At 38.1% G+C, this 18389-nt stretch overlaps 1 protein-coding gene across 3 annotated transcripts in view; it reads right to left on the reverse strand.

Moving 5' to 3' along the window:
- The window catches only part of zgc:109889 (uncharacterized protein LOC553542 homolog), a 58806-nt gene extending 49232 nt beyond the window's left edge, over positions 1–9574 (reverse strand). For 2 of the 3 annotated variants that reach the window (XM_041778707.1, XM_041778705.1), the window contains exon 1: positions 9295–9574. The gene's annotated coding sequence lies outside the window, so the exon portion shown is untranslated. Of the gene's footprint in view, positions 1–9288 lie in introns of all 3 variants that reach the window. The other variant, XM_041778706.1, reaches the window with a different exon arrangement.
- Positions 9575–18389: the final 8815 nt, after the last annotated feature.

Raw genomic sequence — 18389 nt, forward strand, 5'->3', positions numbered from 1 at the left:
AGTAAACACAGCACACACGCACACTTAAACACATTCACCCAGACTGATGCTGGTGGTCGGCACTGGATCGATAGTTTCACTGATGAAACACCTGCAACAGATGCTTGTAAACACCCAAACACGGCTCCTTGCATTAGCCTGGCAGCCTGATTGATGAAAATGGGCACGATTATGCTGAGTAATGCTGACGTCTTTAGGTAAGGCATGTTAGCATGAAGGTAGAATTATGGATAAAGAAAGCAAAAATGGAACAGCTTTTTCAGTTTGATACGTTTCGGCTTACAATTTTATCTTATGTCCTGTAAATAGATAGTGGCTATAAAAAGCATTTAACCCCTAGGATTTTTTACCCTTTTATTGATTTTATAAATCAACTGTGGTCAATATAACTTGGCCTTTTTAGCAGCAGTCCAGCCAATTGGTGTGAATGTGCCAAAATAAAGGAAAATCCCAGAGGACAGTCTTATTCAGTCTGCAACAGAACTACAGTATACTGCAGAATATATGGTGCAGGTTTTTTTTAACAGGTGCATATTTAGTTTGAAGAAAAATATGATGATACTAGTGGGAATTTGCAACATCTCTGAGCTGCTTTTACCCCATTAATCTCACAATCCTCCAACATCTTTCAGGTTCTATTCTTAGTTGCTTTCTCTTCGGCCGTTCTTCTATGACTCCACTATCTTTCAAAGGGGAACGGAGTGAAACATATTGTAAGGAAGACTCATGACAGATCCTATTCAGTGTGTCAGATGGTTATTCATCCTATGAATAGCCCTGGAGTGGATCTCTAAGTGGCCACATCACTCAGTCTGAGTGCACCCTGAAGAGGCTGGGCTGTTTCTTCAGACTTAATTTAAACCATTAACCACGACGAGACGCAGAGAACATGTTTGAGGTAAAAACTGACAAGCTGCTTGAATTATACAATCAAATCCCACTTCCTTTCACCTGGAAATGTTTAAATCAGGGAAAGTCTGGGGAGGCCAAGAGTAGAGTGGAGGCTCGGTAACAGAACAAACTCCTCCAGGAGGAAGAGGAGAAAATGACTGCGCATCTGGAAAAGGTATAATGTGCTGTCTACCGAGGGATGGAGACGCACTTCAGTACGGGCGACTCCTGAAATACAGATTAGTGTGAAAACACAGTGCTCACCTCTGGAATCCTAATCAGTCTTCAAGGAGAAAGCTCAGAATAACCCTGCAGGTTAAAAATCAAACATACAGTACTATTAAACATACAGAAATTAAAACATGGAAGGCTGTTTTTCAGGATGAAGCCTTTCTCTTCAGTAGACTTTCTCTGATTTTTGGACTTCTCCGATCAAAGTGAAAGCACTTTAATAAAACCACAACAATCAACCTTTATATGAAGTAAACAACATTCAGAATCCTCTGATATTGTTTATGCAAGCTTCAAACCAAGCTTTCATCATGAAGACGAAGACAAAAGAGATGTAAAAGAGAAAGATCAAAGTTATCAGGGTTCTTTGATACTTAAAAAAATGATTCACTCTGCTGGTATATCACACAAAAGAATGGTACCTGAAGATTTTGACTGATTAAACCGACTTGGACAAATGACCTTCTATTCTTCTGTGAGTTTTTAAAAACCTGACAAATTCCCACACTTAGCTACTACAGTATCTTTAAAATTCCCAAGCCACAGGGAGGAAAACTGTTTACAAAAGAAAGAAAGAAAGAAAGAAAAAAGAAAAAGAAAGAAAAAAGAAAGAAAGAAAGAAAAAGAAAAAGAAAGAAAAAAGAAAGAAAGAAAGAAAAAGAAAGAAAGAAAGAAAGAAAGAAAGAAGAAAAAAGAAAGAAAGAAAGAAAGAAAAAGAAAGAAAAAGAAAGAAAGAAAGAAAGAAAGAAAAAGAAAGAAAAAGAAATAAGAAAGAAAAAGAAAGAAAGAAAGAAAGAAAAAGAAAAAAGAAAGAAAGAAAAAGAAAGAAAAAGAAATAAGAAAGAAAGGAAGAAAGAAAAAGAAAAAAGAAAGAAAAAGAAAAAAGAAAGAAAGAAAAAGAAAGAAAAAGAAAGAAAGAAAGAAAGAAAGAACTGCAGGTAATTCCTGCAAGCTGAGTCATCCTTGAAAATTCTCTGCTCAAAGGTCTCTGTCTTCGAAAATGTTGAGGACCCTTGACTTAGGAACGCTGCAGCCTAACCTGTGAATGTTGAGTGACACGTTTCAAAAAGTAAACTGTGTTAAGCATGAAATGTACGGCTAAATACAACTGATATAAAATCAGGAATTGCAAAGACAAACTAAAGAGGAGCAGAGCAGAAGTGCTGTGTGTATTCAGAGAGCAGGGGTGTGTGCACGCACATCTTGACAGCAGAGTTTGAATGAACAACATAGGTAGAAAAAAAGTCCTTTGACACATAGCTGAAATTAACTGGGAGGGAAGCACTAATTATAACCTCTACGTGTCAAAACTTTGTTAAAAGTCTCCTAGGCTGACTTTGTCATTTTTTAGATTAGAAAAAAAGTGCATGAAAAGCTGATTGGAGTGCAAAAAAACCCTAATTGCTACCCTAAATTACAAAAATGTCAAACAGTTGTTTAAGCCGTTGTAATACGAATCACTGCAATGCTTCGCTCAAGATAAACTGGGTTGATCCATTGGAGCCCAGTCCTTGTGTTAAAAGCTCTAGACCAGCTAGCAGAGATGCCTTGCAGAGTGAGTACACTTGCTGTATATTGCTTTTACTACAGATACTATACTTGAGGAAAAAAAGAACACTTTGCCTCATTGCTGTGCTTCATGATAATTACTCTAAGTAAGTGAGTAAGTAAAATGTATTTATAGAGCATTTTTCACAGACAGAGGTCACAAAGTGCTTTACATCAAACGAAGCACACACACAAAACAGAAACAAACAATATTAAAAACACTCTAGCACTGAAAGATCATGTTTGGCTAGTTACCTGGCTGCTCTTTAGTGCTGGGAGTGAAACATGCTGATAACGGGACTCAGACTGAGCTGTTGTCCACTCTGATAAGAAAGTAAATAAGACCTTTACTATGATGTAATGGTAAAAATGTTCTTTCAGGATGGATTTTTTCCTAAATTAGCTACACAGAGGTCATTTTGGAGCTAATTTCTCTAAAAAAAAGTCAACATTCCAGTGAATTCAACCACTTATCACACAGAATATTAACTTTACGAAGGGTTACAGACAGGGCAGAACTAAATAATAGTATTTAAACATCACTGAACTACAGTTCCTTTGGGAAAAATGAGAAGAGTGCATCTTTAAAGAGCTTTAAACCAGAGGAGTGCCCTCTGTGCCCTCACAGAGAGCAACCAGCAGCACAGCATCACCCTCCTTTGTCTTTGCTTCACTCCCTCAAGTCAACTTCAGTGTGTGTTTCCCTGTGTGTTTTTCTGTATTTATGCATCTGTGAGCGTTTATACTTCTTTAGCACACAGCCGTCTTTGCCCTTCTTCTTCTTCTTCAGTGATTTGCTTATGTAAGGAATCAGCTCAAGCTTGTCTGAGCACCACTCTCTCCTATGAATACAAGTCTGTACTGTAGAGAAGCTACACAAACAAAGGAAACATATTATCTAATCAGCGCTGGCCCCGGCTGGAGTATAGACTTGAAAGGACTTGGTTGCTGATCACAGAGCTGGACTGTGGGTTTGTTAGTCGATGATGATGTGGTTATTTTCAGTCAGTAAATGTAGAAGTCGGTTTCCGTCACCAGAGATTTGAATTGGCCCCAGATTCACATTTAATATCCAGTTATAATATTAAAGCTGTGCCAGATTCACTGTGGAGATTTTAGGTCCAAGTTCAGTGGTAACATGAGAGAAATAAAACATGCTGTCACAAAGGAATAAACCCAAACTGGCCTTGTAAGCTGATCGTATGTTTGAAATACAAAAAGGAGGGGATTAGAGGTCATAGAGAAGTGGTTGAAGACTCAGTGCTCTGCTTGAAACCATTTCTGTGGGGTCGCTATTTGCCACATAAGGGGGTTTAAACCAAAAACCCAAACCTCTATTTCCAACTTGCCACAGTCAGTGAAGTTCCCGGGCAAATAATTTCCAGTCCAATAAAGGCGAATAATAACTGTGTTCAGTCGACTGGTAAAGAGTCATAAAAATACCCAGAAACAGTCAAACTTATGCCCTATTAACAGTCAAGATTGAAGACTTGCAGTGGTAAACAGTGGGAGGGTGGCTGTTAAGTACCTTTCTCTATAATGAAGCTCATTGTTAGTTCATGCAGAATAAGGAAGTCATACTCCCAGCCGTGATCAGCTGGCAGTCAGCTGTTCCCAATTATCACCTCCCAGCTCCCACAGCCAATCAGCTCTTTCTCTCAGCACAGTGGTGTATTTAAATACAACATACTTCTCACTAATCCCTGCTTGCATTAATGCTGATGCACCACACTGCTGCTGCTAGCAAAGCTTACCCTCTTCCACCCCAGCCTCCTCCTTCATAGCATAAAGCTTGTTTAATCTTCATATTCAGATTCATGCAACTATGGATTCACTGCTTTTGAACTAATTCTATTGTATTCAATACGCATTATCATAAATATATACATCCATATAGGGGTTTTTAGCTATACACTCAATGGAAAGTGAAAGCACGCTGCTTGACTAACCCAGAGAGCATCTTTACAGCAAAGACTCCTCCACCAAGTAAAACTGCGTATCCATTTCGCAATAAAATGGTTACATGTATGGCAAGATTGTTACTGAATTAACTAATAAGACTAAAATGTAGAAATACTTCACCATCCTTCTTTGACTCCTCTGTTTGAGCTAAAACCCACAATTACTTGTTGTCAATGTGCTGATAATTTTGGGTACTTGCTTTATAGTTTGGTCAACAACTAGAGATGCACCATGTCAGGTTTTTGTCAAAGTCAGATAAATTCATTTTCTCTGATAGCAATATCAATACTATACATGAAAACAGTTCAGCCCTCAAACTTCAGTCTGGAAAACACAATTTAAGGTTTTAATCAGGATAAACAAAGAAATTACAGGAGTTTTCATATCTGCTGCTACCAACAGCATCCAGATAATACATTTTCTGACTACTGGTCTGCAGCCCAAAGATACTGGATGTTAGGGCTGAACTATTTGGGAAAATGATCTAATTGCGATTGCAATTTAACGTGATTATTCTTCAGGTTCCTCAACTTATAAACCATTCTATATTGTAACACACAAAGCTATTTCCCTCTGAAATGTATATCCAATCTCCCAAAACCTACAAATAAATGTTCAAAAATTCTAAAACAATAACTAAACATTAAAAACCTGCCCCACCACCCCAAAAAAATCAAATCCAATTCCCAAAAATTTACAAATATATTCCTCAAATTTTCATAAAAATTCTTAGAAAAAAAAATCAAAGCAACTTCTTAAAAATTTACAAATAAATTTCTCAAGTTTCATGAAATTACCTAAAAGTTTCAAAGGTAATTCTCCCAGAAATTTGAATCAAGTCTCCCAACATTTACAAATAAATGTTAAAAATTTCCATTAAAATCCCTAAAAAGTTCTAAACAAATTTCCAAAGTAATTAAAATCAAATTCCCAAAAATTTACAAATAAATCTATCAAATTTTCAAGAAGATACTTTCAATTTCAAAGCAAATGTCCCCCTCAAAAAATTCAAATCAAATTCCTAAAAATGTAAAAATAAATTTCTCAAATTTCCGCAAAAATATCTACAAATTTCTAAGCAAAAATCCCCCCAAAATTCAATTCAATCTAATAAAAATGTCTTATTGCAATTATTTTGTCTTATATTGGAAATTTGATATGAAGTGTAATGAAGGGATTGATGATTTTATTGATTTCTTGTTTTGAAGAAGACAAAAATATACAAAAAACATGGAAAGTAGGAACTTTTGTCAGTTATTCTAGAAAATATTGGCCCTTGAATGCTTGCATAATGCGTAGAGCAAAACACCTCTGCTTAAAAAATGTATTAAAACACATTTCAGGTCAAAGAACTATTGCACCCTCTGCGATTCGAAAATTGCAGTAGGTCACACTGTGATTTAATCTATATTTCGATTAATTGCCCAGCCCTACTGGAAAAACATCTCTATTAAAACTGTGAAAAAGCTGTGAATCATCAAGGTTACGGACCAGCTCCACCATGAATACAGAAATCAAAAGAAATGATCTTGCTGTGAACATCGATGCATTACCGTTTATCACATTTAAGGTCTCAGGGACTGGAGGGGATCTCTGCTACCACTGGGCAAGAGCAAGCAAATCCACCCTGGAATGCTTGCCAGACAACATTCACGCTCGATCAATTTCTGAGTCACCAACCAGCCTAACAAGCATCTTTGGACTGTATGAGTACCTGAAGAGAACCCATGCATGCACTGGGAAAACATGCAAACTCCACACTGAAATGCCCTGAAACATTCTTGCTATGGGGTAATACAGACATCCACTGCACCACCATGCAGCCCGGTAAACTTTCATTCCATAATCAACGATGTCTTCAATTATTCTAGGCCATTTCCAATGTTTGATTCTGGTAACAAATTATCCACATACCCTGCCAGAGAAGAATGTTTTGTTTGTCTTTTTCTTCTGTAATTAAGGGCGGGGACTGTTACAGTTTTCACTTTTTTCAATTAAATATTAAAGATATTCCAAACAGGTGACTAAGGTTAACTGGATTCCAGCAGATCTTTAACAAGCTGAAGGAAAAGGTAATCATAAAAAGAAGCTAAATCAGAAGCTTAGCATGTACCTTTCAAATGTGAAAAAAGCAAAATGAGCACATATACAACCCATGGGCCTACTTCTCTAAATGCAAGACCCAAAATATTAATATTTCCCCACTAGCCTCTTAATATTTTAACTGGGGCTGCACACAATTCAGTGCTGATTCATTGTGATTTCATTTTGGCAGAAACATCTTGACTGTCTTATTTCTTTTAACAATCAAACATGGTTTCTAGCACCTTAAGGGCGGTATTTGTTAGCCCAGTGGTCCTCAACATTTTCAGCCTGAGACCCCCAAAATAAAGGTGCCAGCGACCGGGGCACCCCCACCGAACCTGAAGGTGGTTGAACAGAGTAGTCATGTGCAGACAAGGCCGTCCATAAAGGGAGATACATGGGAGAGCCAGACTGGGGGGTAGCAAAATCATGGTGCATTGTAAAGTTAAGCAGTGGTATTTTATATCTAACCTGAATAATAACCGCTCTTATTGAAGAAAAAAAAAATTGTATTTATTTTTGTAGTAAGTTTCCCTCTTAAAAATGTAAATCCTTTTGTTAAAAACAGAATTAAAATACATTAAAGATAGCTAAAATGGGTTAATAATGGCAAAAAATGGTAGGAAAGGTGGTGGAATTAAATTTTAAAAGTAGCAGAAATGGGTTAGAAATAGGGCTGGGCAATTAATCACAAATTAGATTAAATCGCAATATCACCTGCTGCAATTTTCAAATCGCAGAAGGTCCAACATGTCTTTATCCTGAAATTTATGACAAAATAACACTTTAAAACTTTTTTTGCAGCAGAGACGTTATGTATTACATATCATGCAATCATTTAAGAGGCATATTTTTAGAATAGTGTACCAAAAAAAAGAACATTTTCTTCATTTGTGTATGCTTTCTTGTTAAATATGATTTTTATATTAAAATTACCATTCCCTGTAATACAAAAGTTCATATTCAATTTGCAAAATGAGTTGAAATCATCACAATTTGACATTTTTTTTCAAAATTGTCCAGCCCCAGCTTAATCTAATATTGTTGGTTATAGTATAGAATTAACTATTACTTGTTTTTGTTGGAAAATACATGAGATGTGGAACTTAAGAAATAATCACATAATAAAATGCAGTCGCAAAATTGAGTAAAAAAATCACAATTACATAATTTTCTCTAAATCGTTCAGCCTTGGTTAGATATGCCAAAAATTACATAAAAGTGTCAAAAAATAACAAGAAAATGGCAAAAATGGGTTAAAGTGGAAAAAATGGGCATATTAAGTGGTATAAGGGGATTCAAAAGGGGCTAAAATTGCATTAAAGTGGCAAAACCAGGTGGAAATTTGGTGAAATGGGATCAAAAATGTGTCAAAAAAAGTGGTAAAAGGGGTTAATAGTGGCAAAAAATGGTGGGAAAGGTGGTGGAATTAGATTTTAAAAGTAGCAGAAATGGGTTAGAAATGCCAAAAATTATAAAAAAGTGGCAAAAAAAAAAAAAATGGCAAAAATGGGTTAAAGTGGAAAAAATGTGCATATTAAGTGGTAGAAGGGGATTCAAAAGTGGCTAAAATTGCGTTAAAGTGGCAAAAACAGGTAGAAATTTGGTGAAATGGGATGAAAAATTGTGGCCGAAAAAGTGGTTAATAATAGCAATTACGTGTCAACAGAGCCAACAATAGGCAGAGATTTGTAAGATTTGGTTTAGAAGTGAGAAAAACAGGCAGAAAAAAATGGGTGGAAAGGGATGGAATGGGTTTTAAGTTGCAAAAAATGGTTAAAAGTAGGCAAAATTGGTATAAAGTGGCAACAGTGTAATTCAAAAATGTTACTTGTGTTTTTAAGGCATCTGGAGACCCCCTTTAAGTGTCTCACGACCCCCAATGGGGTCTCGACCCCAACATTGAGAACCCCTGTGTTAGCCAATATGAGTTGATTTATAATTTCATGATTTTATGCTGATACTGCCTCTATTCTAATGCGTTTTCAAATCCCAAAACTATGCAAATCGACTAGAATTTGCAGCATAAAATAGGGTTTGAATGCATGCACAGGTAAGGCCATGTAGGGCTACTGATTATGCATGTGAAGCTCTATCTCTAGACCAACCCCCATGTTAGAAAACATGCTTTTTAAGCAGCATACTGACAGACAGAATGGGTCTCCAGCACAGACTAATCCTCTGCACACCTACTGTATTATAAGCCCCGCTGCTCTCTTTCTAGTCGCCATCCAGCCAAATCTTATGACACATCGACCAACTGGTGACATTTTGTTACGTGCAGAAGAGAAAGACACCTGACCAGGGCGTCAAAACACGACGAGGAGGGGGAAAAGGGTGTAAAGACATACAGCCTTTCTGCCGATACATGAGCTCTAATTAATAAGCATGCAGCCTAACGCTATGCTGCCCCTCTTTCATTGGGGGTGCATTGTGTGGTTGCATTTTTAAGCGTGTGCACCATGCATCAACAATAACAAACGCACCCTCCCTCCCTCTACGTGCACCCATAGGAGGCATGTGTCCGCACCGTAGCTGTCACATGCAAAAGCCGATTTAAAATCTGCTCACATCTACCTGTCCGCAGCGGCCTCTCCTTCTTCTTCTTCTCTCGCTTATTTAAACGTGTCTCTCTTCTTCCCTCCTGCTCTGCATTTCATTGCTGATCGTCCATGTTCGCAGCTCCGATGTGCAGCGTTTTCTGCCTGGATGGAGGGATGGAGAGAGGAGGTGGAGGAGGCGTTGGAGGAGGAGGAGGAGGAGGAAGAGGAGGCGGTGAGGAGCGGAAGCCTTTGAAGTGAGGAAATCTGGGTCCCTGCTCGCAACCCAGCTGCGTGGACTGGATTTATGTCGTTTCCAAGGCAGCGTCCGTCGAGCCCACGAGCGTCAAGCTAAGGCGTGTCGTAAAAATGGACGTCCGGTTCATGTTTCAAAATAAAAGTCACGAAAGGCTTTCTTTCTAATCGTAAAAATCAGTTAAATGACATTTATTCTCACCGTACGTCACTAAGAATATCAAATATAAACTTAATGTTTCGTTTCAGAGCCTCCTCTCTTTAGAATGAGTGTCTGTGTTTGTTATCGAGCCACTTCCGCCACTTAAAAAAATAAGAAAGTAATTAAACATTAAAAAACGAAACAAATCATAAATTTAGTTTTATGACTTTTATGTTATAACTTTGACTTGATATCTCATAATTATAAGATCCTATCTCATAGTTATGTCTCTTTATCAAATGTATCTGTTTCTCTTATAATTTCCACTTGTCTCATAGTTTCAATTTTTCATCTCATAATTTTTACTTTGCATCTGTTAACTATGACTTTTAACTCTTCTTTTTTACTTTTCATCTCAGAATTTTTACTTTACATCTAAACATTTCGCCTTTGTATTTTACAACTGTGACTTTCTTTCTCCTTATTTCGACTCAAGATTTTATTTTTAAATAGTTACACAACTTTCAAATTATTTACTTTTAAACGAGCAGAAATGGGCCTCTATTTTTACCCCCCCCCCCCCCACCACCACCTTTTTTAAAGAAAGCAAATAAATAAAAATGAGTCTGAATCAAACCACCAGTCACAACTAGCATGCATGTAACCAGCCAATCACAGCAAGCCTCACTGAATTCACGTTAGTTCATTGTCATTTATATTTTAACTTTAGACCCTGTAAACTTTATATTTCCCTAATATTTATCTTTATTGTGTGTGTATATTATGTTAAATGTATTTATTAACTCCTTATCCAATTAAAATTTCTAATTAATTTATTTAAATCCTTAATAAAAACAAGAATTTACCAAAAACTGGGCACTTGTGACTTTTATTTTTCTTACTTTGGTGTCAAATCAGGACCAACCAATTTAAATTTTTACTACTTAAGTTCTAAATTTCTGGTAGTGTGACATTCTTAACAAGGTGGGTTTTTATTGAGGTTATACATTTATTATTTTATTGCAATAAAACAGCCATGTGAAACCTCCTACCTCTATGAAAGTTTCAATATTACATTTTAAACAGTGTTAGGAAGTTGTTGATTTCACTCTTTGGATATTTTGGTCGTCATAGAATTCATTTGATGATATATTTTCGATATTCGTTCGACAATAGAACGTATTCGGGCTATTGAATGTGATTTAATCTATAATGAAGAAAGTTTTACGTAGCATTTCACCGCACCACCACAATGCTAACAACAGCCGTTAAGTTGACAAGTTAACTGTTACACAAAGAAACTCCTCATTTCCGGGTCTTTTTAACCCAGTAACACTCATGTCCTTTTGGTTTTAAGGTAAAGTAGCTATTTCACTTTATGTGAATTTATGTTGAACACCGAATATCTCAACTGTTCTTCTTTCCCGTCGTACTTGACGCTAGCTTGACAAAACCGTTGGCACGGAGGGACCCAGAGAGCTGCAGCAAATCAGTGCAACGGCGCATGCGCTGCCGAAGTTTCCCGACGACAGCCGAGACCACCACCCACTCGTATGAGGAGCATCCATTGGATAAGCGGGCAAACCCTCTGCGGGCTCGCTGGAGTACGAGACTTACATGTTAACGCTCTAAATAAGCGCTTTTATTTTATATTCTCCAAGGGAAATAGTAATCTCCATTATTTTCTTAAATATATTTACAGTTAGGATCCACTCATAAATGACTAAATATTTTAAAAAATTGCATGTTTAATGGACGCGTATTTTTAGCCCCATTTAGAATTGCATCTTTTACGTATTATACTTAAGATGTTTCGAAATGTAATATTAGTGTTTCTTCCATTTGAAGTGTCAAATATTGTAAATATATCGGTCTGCATGTGGTTAGAATTTGTGGACACGTGTTTGGCTGTGAAAAATAAACTTTAACCTCACCAGTGTGAAACACCTAACAAAATTACTTTATACTTTTTTTTCTAGATATTCTAATGAGATAAGCTAAGATGGCTAAAGTTGATATTTACAGTCATAAATCATATTGTACCTTCATATTTATCATTATTTTAAATGGCATATGAATATTTTACACTTTAAACACACTTTTATGAGATATGTGAACATATCATGAGTTCTGTTATGCTGCAGTTCCACCTCTGGGTGGCGTTGTTGCTTTGTTTTTCACTCATAAATCTCAGGGCAGGTTTCTGCCTCCTCAGAGACTGTCGCTGTCCATGGTGCTAAGTTGCAATAGACCCTTATGGGACCTGGCCATGGTGCTGACTGAGGAAGCCATGAATGTCAACTGCTGTAAGGAACACATACAGAATTTCTATAACTCTGCAACTAGAATTTAACCGTGCATCTTCCAAATGTTTCTTTTTCTTTCTTTTTTTTTTTTTTTACCTCACAGGAAGTAGTGGCATGGTGGTGCAGTAGTTGGAACTGTTGCCTTTCAGCAAGGAAGTTCCTGGGTTGAATCTCCCGTCAGACATGGTCTCTCTGTGTGTAGTTTGCATTATCTCCCCATTCATGCATGCAAGGATTTTGGTCACTTCATCTTATCTCCCCGAGCCAAAAAACATGCTTTTAGGGTATATAATGATTAAATGTGATACATAATACAGCAAAAGTATGGAGTCATGGACCTCTCAGGAGGCTGATCAGGTCAGAATAAATGTTAAATAGAATAATTTCTGCCTTGAAAGTAAAAGGTTCTTAAACCATACAGTAGTATCATGTAGGATTTGATTGTGAAACTGTGCTATGGACTTCCGTGGTGTCATCTTGTGGCCGTTTGTTGTCATTACATGTGGTTATCAAGTTGTGTAGAACTGCAAAGCACTGGTTCTCTGCCTTTTGAGGTTTCAGTAAGAGGTCTGTAACCTTTATTCAGCACTATGTTGAAAAATATCTATCTGTCTATCTATCTATCTATCTATCTATCTATCTATCTATCTATCTATCTATCTATCTATCTATCTAAAAGCACCATTTTACCCTGTACAAGCTGCCGGCCGGCTGCCAAGAAGCATCCCCACAGCATGATGCTGCCACCCCTGTGCTTCACAGTGGGGTTGGTTTGTGGTGATGGTGTCCACCAAACATAGCATCTTTTCTGATGGCCAAAAAGCCTTAAATTGATCTCATCAGACTAAAGAGCTTTCTTCCACCTGACCATGGAGTCTCCCACATGCCTCTTGGTGTGCTCAGTGCCTTTGAATTTTTTTGTATCCATCTCTTGATGTATATTTTTCAGGACCCTTTCCTCTGAGTTGCTTGGGATCTTCTTTTGTCTTCATGGTGTAATGGTAGCCAGGAATACTGATGAACCAGTGGCTGGACTTTCCAGACACAGGTATCTTTATACTACAGTCCCTTGAGACTCATTCACTGCACTGTAACACAAGTTATGTCTTCATATTTACTTTCTTTGATTACTTTTATCTAATGAAAAATGTTGGATATGAAAAAAAGGTACATTTTATTTCTTTGTTACGCAATTTAGCTTTTAACAATTACAAAAGCTCTTCATAATGACTAACAAAGAGGGCTGAGTTTAAATTTTAACGTTTCTTTTCCTTCAGAGAATGAGCTTCCATATTTCAGGCCTCAAATCATGTCTGTTTTACGCACGGCTCATTGAAACTGAAACTCAGCCAAGGCTAAAGGTTTAATGAGCTCTGGGTTCAGCTCTTTTCACAGCACTTTGGATAAAAGCTCCCCCTGATTGGCACATGCTTTGAGTAGAAAAGAATATAACAGCAGAGCAGACTGGGCAGGCGGTGCAGGGTGCATGGATGATTTCTGTTATTGTTAAATAGAACAAATTACTCGGTGTAGCGTCTGATCGTGAGAGGGGAGGGATAATAAGCAATTCAGGAACTTTCCCATGAATATGGTTGCTCTTCTGCTCTGGGAGTTGGTACTTTGGTAAGCGTCTAATCAAATTTGAATAGAGCAAATGTTTCACTAACTCCTGCTCCCTTTTTGTTTGGAATAATCATCTGATTTAGGGCCTTGACTCTGCGTCATCACTTGTTTATTTCAGGAAAATCAGAAATGAATGAAGTCCATTCATCTAACCTTTTCTTCTGAGGACAGGACATTGTGGCAGGACATTCCTCACTCAAGCCACTTGTTCCAACTCCTCCTGGAGATTCCTAAAGTTCCCAGGCCAGTGAGTTGTAGGCCTATCCTGGGGTTTTCTCTCAGTTGAACATGCCCAAAAAGTGACAAAAGCAGGCAACCAGGAGGCATCCTGATGCCAGAACCACCTCTGACTTCAATGCCATGGAGCGGCAGCTACGCTCTGAGGCCCCTCTGAGTGCCTGAGCTCTTTATCCCATCTCTTAGGCTGGGCCTAGCCAACCTTCAAAAGAAACACATTTCAACTGCTTGTACCTGAGATCTCATTCTTTTTTTGGATTCTTTTTCAGTTTGATAGGGCATCTGAAGAGAAATCCAGTCCTGTTGATGCTGTACCAATCGTTCTGCCCATCTCATGCTTCATTTATGCTCGGTTGTGAACAAGACCTCAAGATACTCAAACAGTCTCTACTTTCAGGGAGTGTAGTGCTGCATTATGTAATAACGTCGCATTATGTAATAATGAAATACATTTTCCATCCATCATGTAATAACGCCGCATTTTCTAAGCCACTAAGCGGCTAGGGTGTTTAGTCTAGAGCCCTGAAGGGGGGTTAGGTTTAGGCATAAGTCACTAAGCGGTTAGAGTTAAGGCAAGGTAGTTGGGTAGGGCATACCTTGGAGCCCACACTAAGTCCTGTGGTCAGGGTTATTACATAATGCAGCGTTATTACATAATGTGGCTTTACAGGGAGCATTCACTATTTCCTGGTACATGTGGGTCAACCCAATGGTCTCCTCCTAGTTGGACTTGCCTGGGAGACCTCCAAAGGAAGGCAACAAGCAGGCCTCCCCAAAGCCTTCTAGAGGTCTCAGGCAGAAGAAGGCAACAGCATAACGTCATCTGCACAAAGCAGACACCAAATTCCTCCCCCTGGTTGTACCTTAAATAAATTCTGTCCATGAAATCCTGAACCGAATCAGTAATAAGGGACAGTCCTGGTAGAGACAAACATGCACGGGGAGCATGTTTGTGGACGCTACCACTTTGGCCATACAGGGACTGGATTATAAAAGTAATGTACAAATAAGACACTTGTCCACACATTAGAATAATATTTTAATAAATAAATAGCAGCATCACACAGAAATAAAAGAAAATATACATTGTGTGGATAATGGCATAATTATTGTATAAACGCAAGAAGATATGCCATTGACAAACATTCACAATTAAAATGGTATTAAAAAAAACAGCCACTGCATAACAGAAGGACACAAAAAAGAAAAAAAAGATAGCTAACCCACGAGCGCCGGATCATACAAGAGCGAGACAAACCAGACAACCCATCTGTGTCAATGCAGAGGAGCATCGGAGGGTTCAAGAGTCAACGTTCAACGTTAGTTCAAGGTTTGCCAAACTCTTGAACAACCTGCAGCTCTGGCAGTTATCCTCAGAGACGTTCAGTGACAGAGTTTCAGGTCTGAATGAAAGGGAGACAGCTGCAGGGTTAAAAGATCGTTTGGACAATAGCGTCTTTAGGTCCCCTTTGTCAAAAATATAGACATGCTGAGGTACGTTTACATTTAGGTTTTTAACCCTCTAAGTTCTGTCAAGGTCTGTCATTGATCATTCTAACTTATCACTTAAAAACTGTGTTTTAATTTTGAGGTTGAACTGTATCCTATATGCTCTCCTTTGAAAATGGAAGCAAAAATCCACTGTTGGGTTCTCTTACATTCTTTGACAGTTTTTTTTAATAATAACTGCATTGTTTGTCTCATTCAAAAACTGCATTTTCATCTGTACTCCTGATGAAGCTTAGAACCTCAGGCAGAGGAAAAGTAGTTAGACTATTTGGTTGCAAATTTCTCACTGAAAGTTGTTAAGAATTGATGTTCAATTTTGACAGTGTGATATCTTTTTCTTGTTTTTATGAGGTTCCTGGAGGTGCTAGATAAATGTAGGAGAGCTCTACAGGAAAAAAAAAAAAAAAACTGGGAACCACTAGGTTATAAAAATTTTTTTTTAGGGCAGCGATTCATGGCCTGCCAGCAACTTCTAGCTTTGCAAGAGCAGATCTAATTTCTGAAAATTTTCAAGGTATGATTAAACACAGAGGCATATGGAAGAGGCTTAGGGCTGCTAAACGTATTTTTTGAGACACAGCCGTTATCTCAAATTGTAAGAAAAAGTAAGAATTCTGACTGGAAAAAAACCTTAAGAATTCCAACTTGAATTTCAGCATTCTGCCTTTAATCCCAGTGTTCTAAAATTTTATTCAGAATTCTGCCTTTAATCTCAGAATTCTGTCTTTTAATCTCAGAATTTTGTATTTCAACTCAGAATTCTGCCCTTAATTTTAGAATTTGGCCTTTAATCTCAGAATTTCACCTTTAATCTCAAGTAAATAAGTTAAGATCTCTAGAAATCAGTCAAAATGTACTTGTTATCACGGCAGTGGGTTAATTAATATATGGATGCATATCTGCTTATGGGGCTCATGTGAAAACAAAAACTGTAACAAAACTGCCCACAACACACTTTTCAGTCCCTAACCACCAGTTGAGAATCCCTGACTTAGACTCCTATTCAAAACGTGCTCAATACAGGATATAAAGTAGTTTTATTGCAAAAACAGCCCATAGAACCACATTTTGTCTATCTTTTTGAGGTCCGAACAAATTCTAAACATAGCTAGGTGAGCTTTTCCTCATCTCTAGTAGCTCGTAACCCTGGTTTAATAATTTTTGAAAAAAAAAAAGAAAGTTGGAATCATTAAATCAGAAGCAATTTCCTGTACATGACATTAATCACCAGAGCAATTTTGACCCCATGATGTCTTCCTGGTAAAAAAAAAAATGGTCCTGGAGGGGTCTGACTGTCCAGATGAGCCCTCCTCGATCTATTAAGATAAAACTCTGTCAATAAACGGCTCAAACTATTTCTATACACACCAGACCTGGATCGAATTATTGGTTGAAATCCTTCCAGCCACTTTCTCTGAGTGATTGCTTTCATCTGTCTGGACCCTGAGCAGGCCAAGATTGGCATCTGCAGGGACAACCCAATTCAATTCATCGTGCCAGACACGATCGATACAATCCAAGAAAGTCACTGAATCAATCTCAGATGGCAATTTGAGCCAGGTCTGGTACACACACAGCAACACGAGGAACATATAGTTATTACATTGCGACATACTGAGTTGGCTGGCCTGGCTGTAGCTCTTTGCTCGCCCACTCCTGGACACACGGATCAAACGCGACCCATTTGAATACGTTCAGAGAGTCCTCCCGTCTCCATTTTTTTCTCTGTTGTTGGCATTTTTACATCCTGACTAAGATGAAATGCCTGCAGGAATTGCAAGCTGTTCCCAATATGCATTCTGTTGATCGCTCTTTTTTTGTTTGTTCTTTCCATCCTGCTCTTCTGAGTGTTACAAAGAGAACAAAAAGTGAGGCAGAGAGGACCTTTTGAACATCACTTCAAACATGCATGATATTTGTAGGCTGAGCCGTGGTGCCGGCTTGCCAACATTAGCTCATGTAGACCTCTCTTTGTGGAGAGAGAAGTGGTGCAAAGGACCACTGTGTAAGTCTGTAGCATACAAATAGTGGATAAATTATACAGAGGAGCACAGAATTAGAATGAGGCGACTCTCGGTTGTGTCGTTTCATTCTAACTGAATGCAGAGGCGGCTGCAGACCTCAGGCTCTGGTTTTGATTGGTCCACTTCAGGCTTGGACATTTGCTTTTTGACCATAAATGGGGGATTATGAGTTCAAAAAAAAGAGTTGTACATTCAGGTGCTGGTAGTTCTGGAAGTTCTTTATGGGTTATACATCATCGTATCATCAAGAAAGGTGACATCTAATGTTTAGCAAATGACTTGAAAATGTCATTCATGGTTTTTTGGAAATTAAAGGGCACTCCATAAAATTACAATTGTTTTGCACAAAGTTAGGGGACCATGGACAAAACAAATTAAACTAAATTACGTCAAAATTGGTTCAGCAGAAAAAGAGATATGAAGAGTCTTAGGTGAAACCCTTTTAGGGTTGAACACTACATTTCCCATGATGCACCTCCAAAGCAGCATTCATTAAATGCCAATTAACCCTCTAAACTTTTCCACAAAATTTGAAATTTTCAAACATCATACTTTATGTTGATTTTGCCTAACTTCCTTGTTGAGACAACCTTGATGACATCACCACTCCAGGTGAGATAACCCTGATGACATCATCACCAAAGACAAGCTAGTCCCCTATAGAGTAGAGAATCTTAAAAAAACTGAACTGTTTCATTGACATAATTATTCTGAACCTTTGCAAAAACCCTTGAAATTTAGCTCAGGTTCCTCTCATTTCTCTGGATCTTTGCTGAGATGTTGCTACACCTTGATTAGAGTCCACCTGCAACAGGACACTGCCAAGAGCTGGTTGCCCAGCCTTAGTAAGAAAGGTGACCAAGGACCCAACTCTGACTGAGCTCCAGAAATCCCCTGTGGAGATGGGACAAAGTTTCAGAACCATCACGGCAGCCCTCCACCGATCTGAGCTTTATGGCAGAGTGGCTACATGGAATCCTCTCCTCAGTGCAAATCACAAGGAAGTATGCTTAGAGTTTGCAAAAAAGCACATGAA

This window comes from Cheilinus undulatus, linkage group 22 (assembly GCF_018320785.1).
Source record: "Cheilinus undulatus linkage group 22, ASM1832078v1, whole genome shotgun sequence".
Classification (NCBI taxonomy): Eukaryota; Metazoa; Chordata; class Actinopteri; order Labriformes; family Labridae; genus Cheilinus; species Cheilinus undulatus.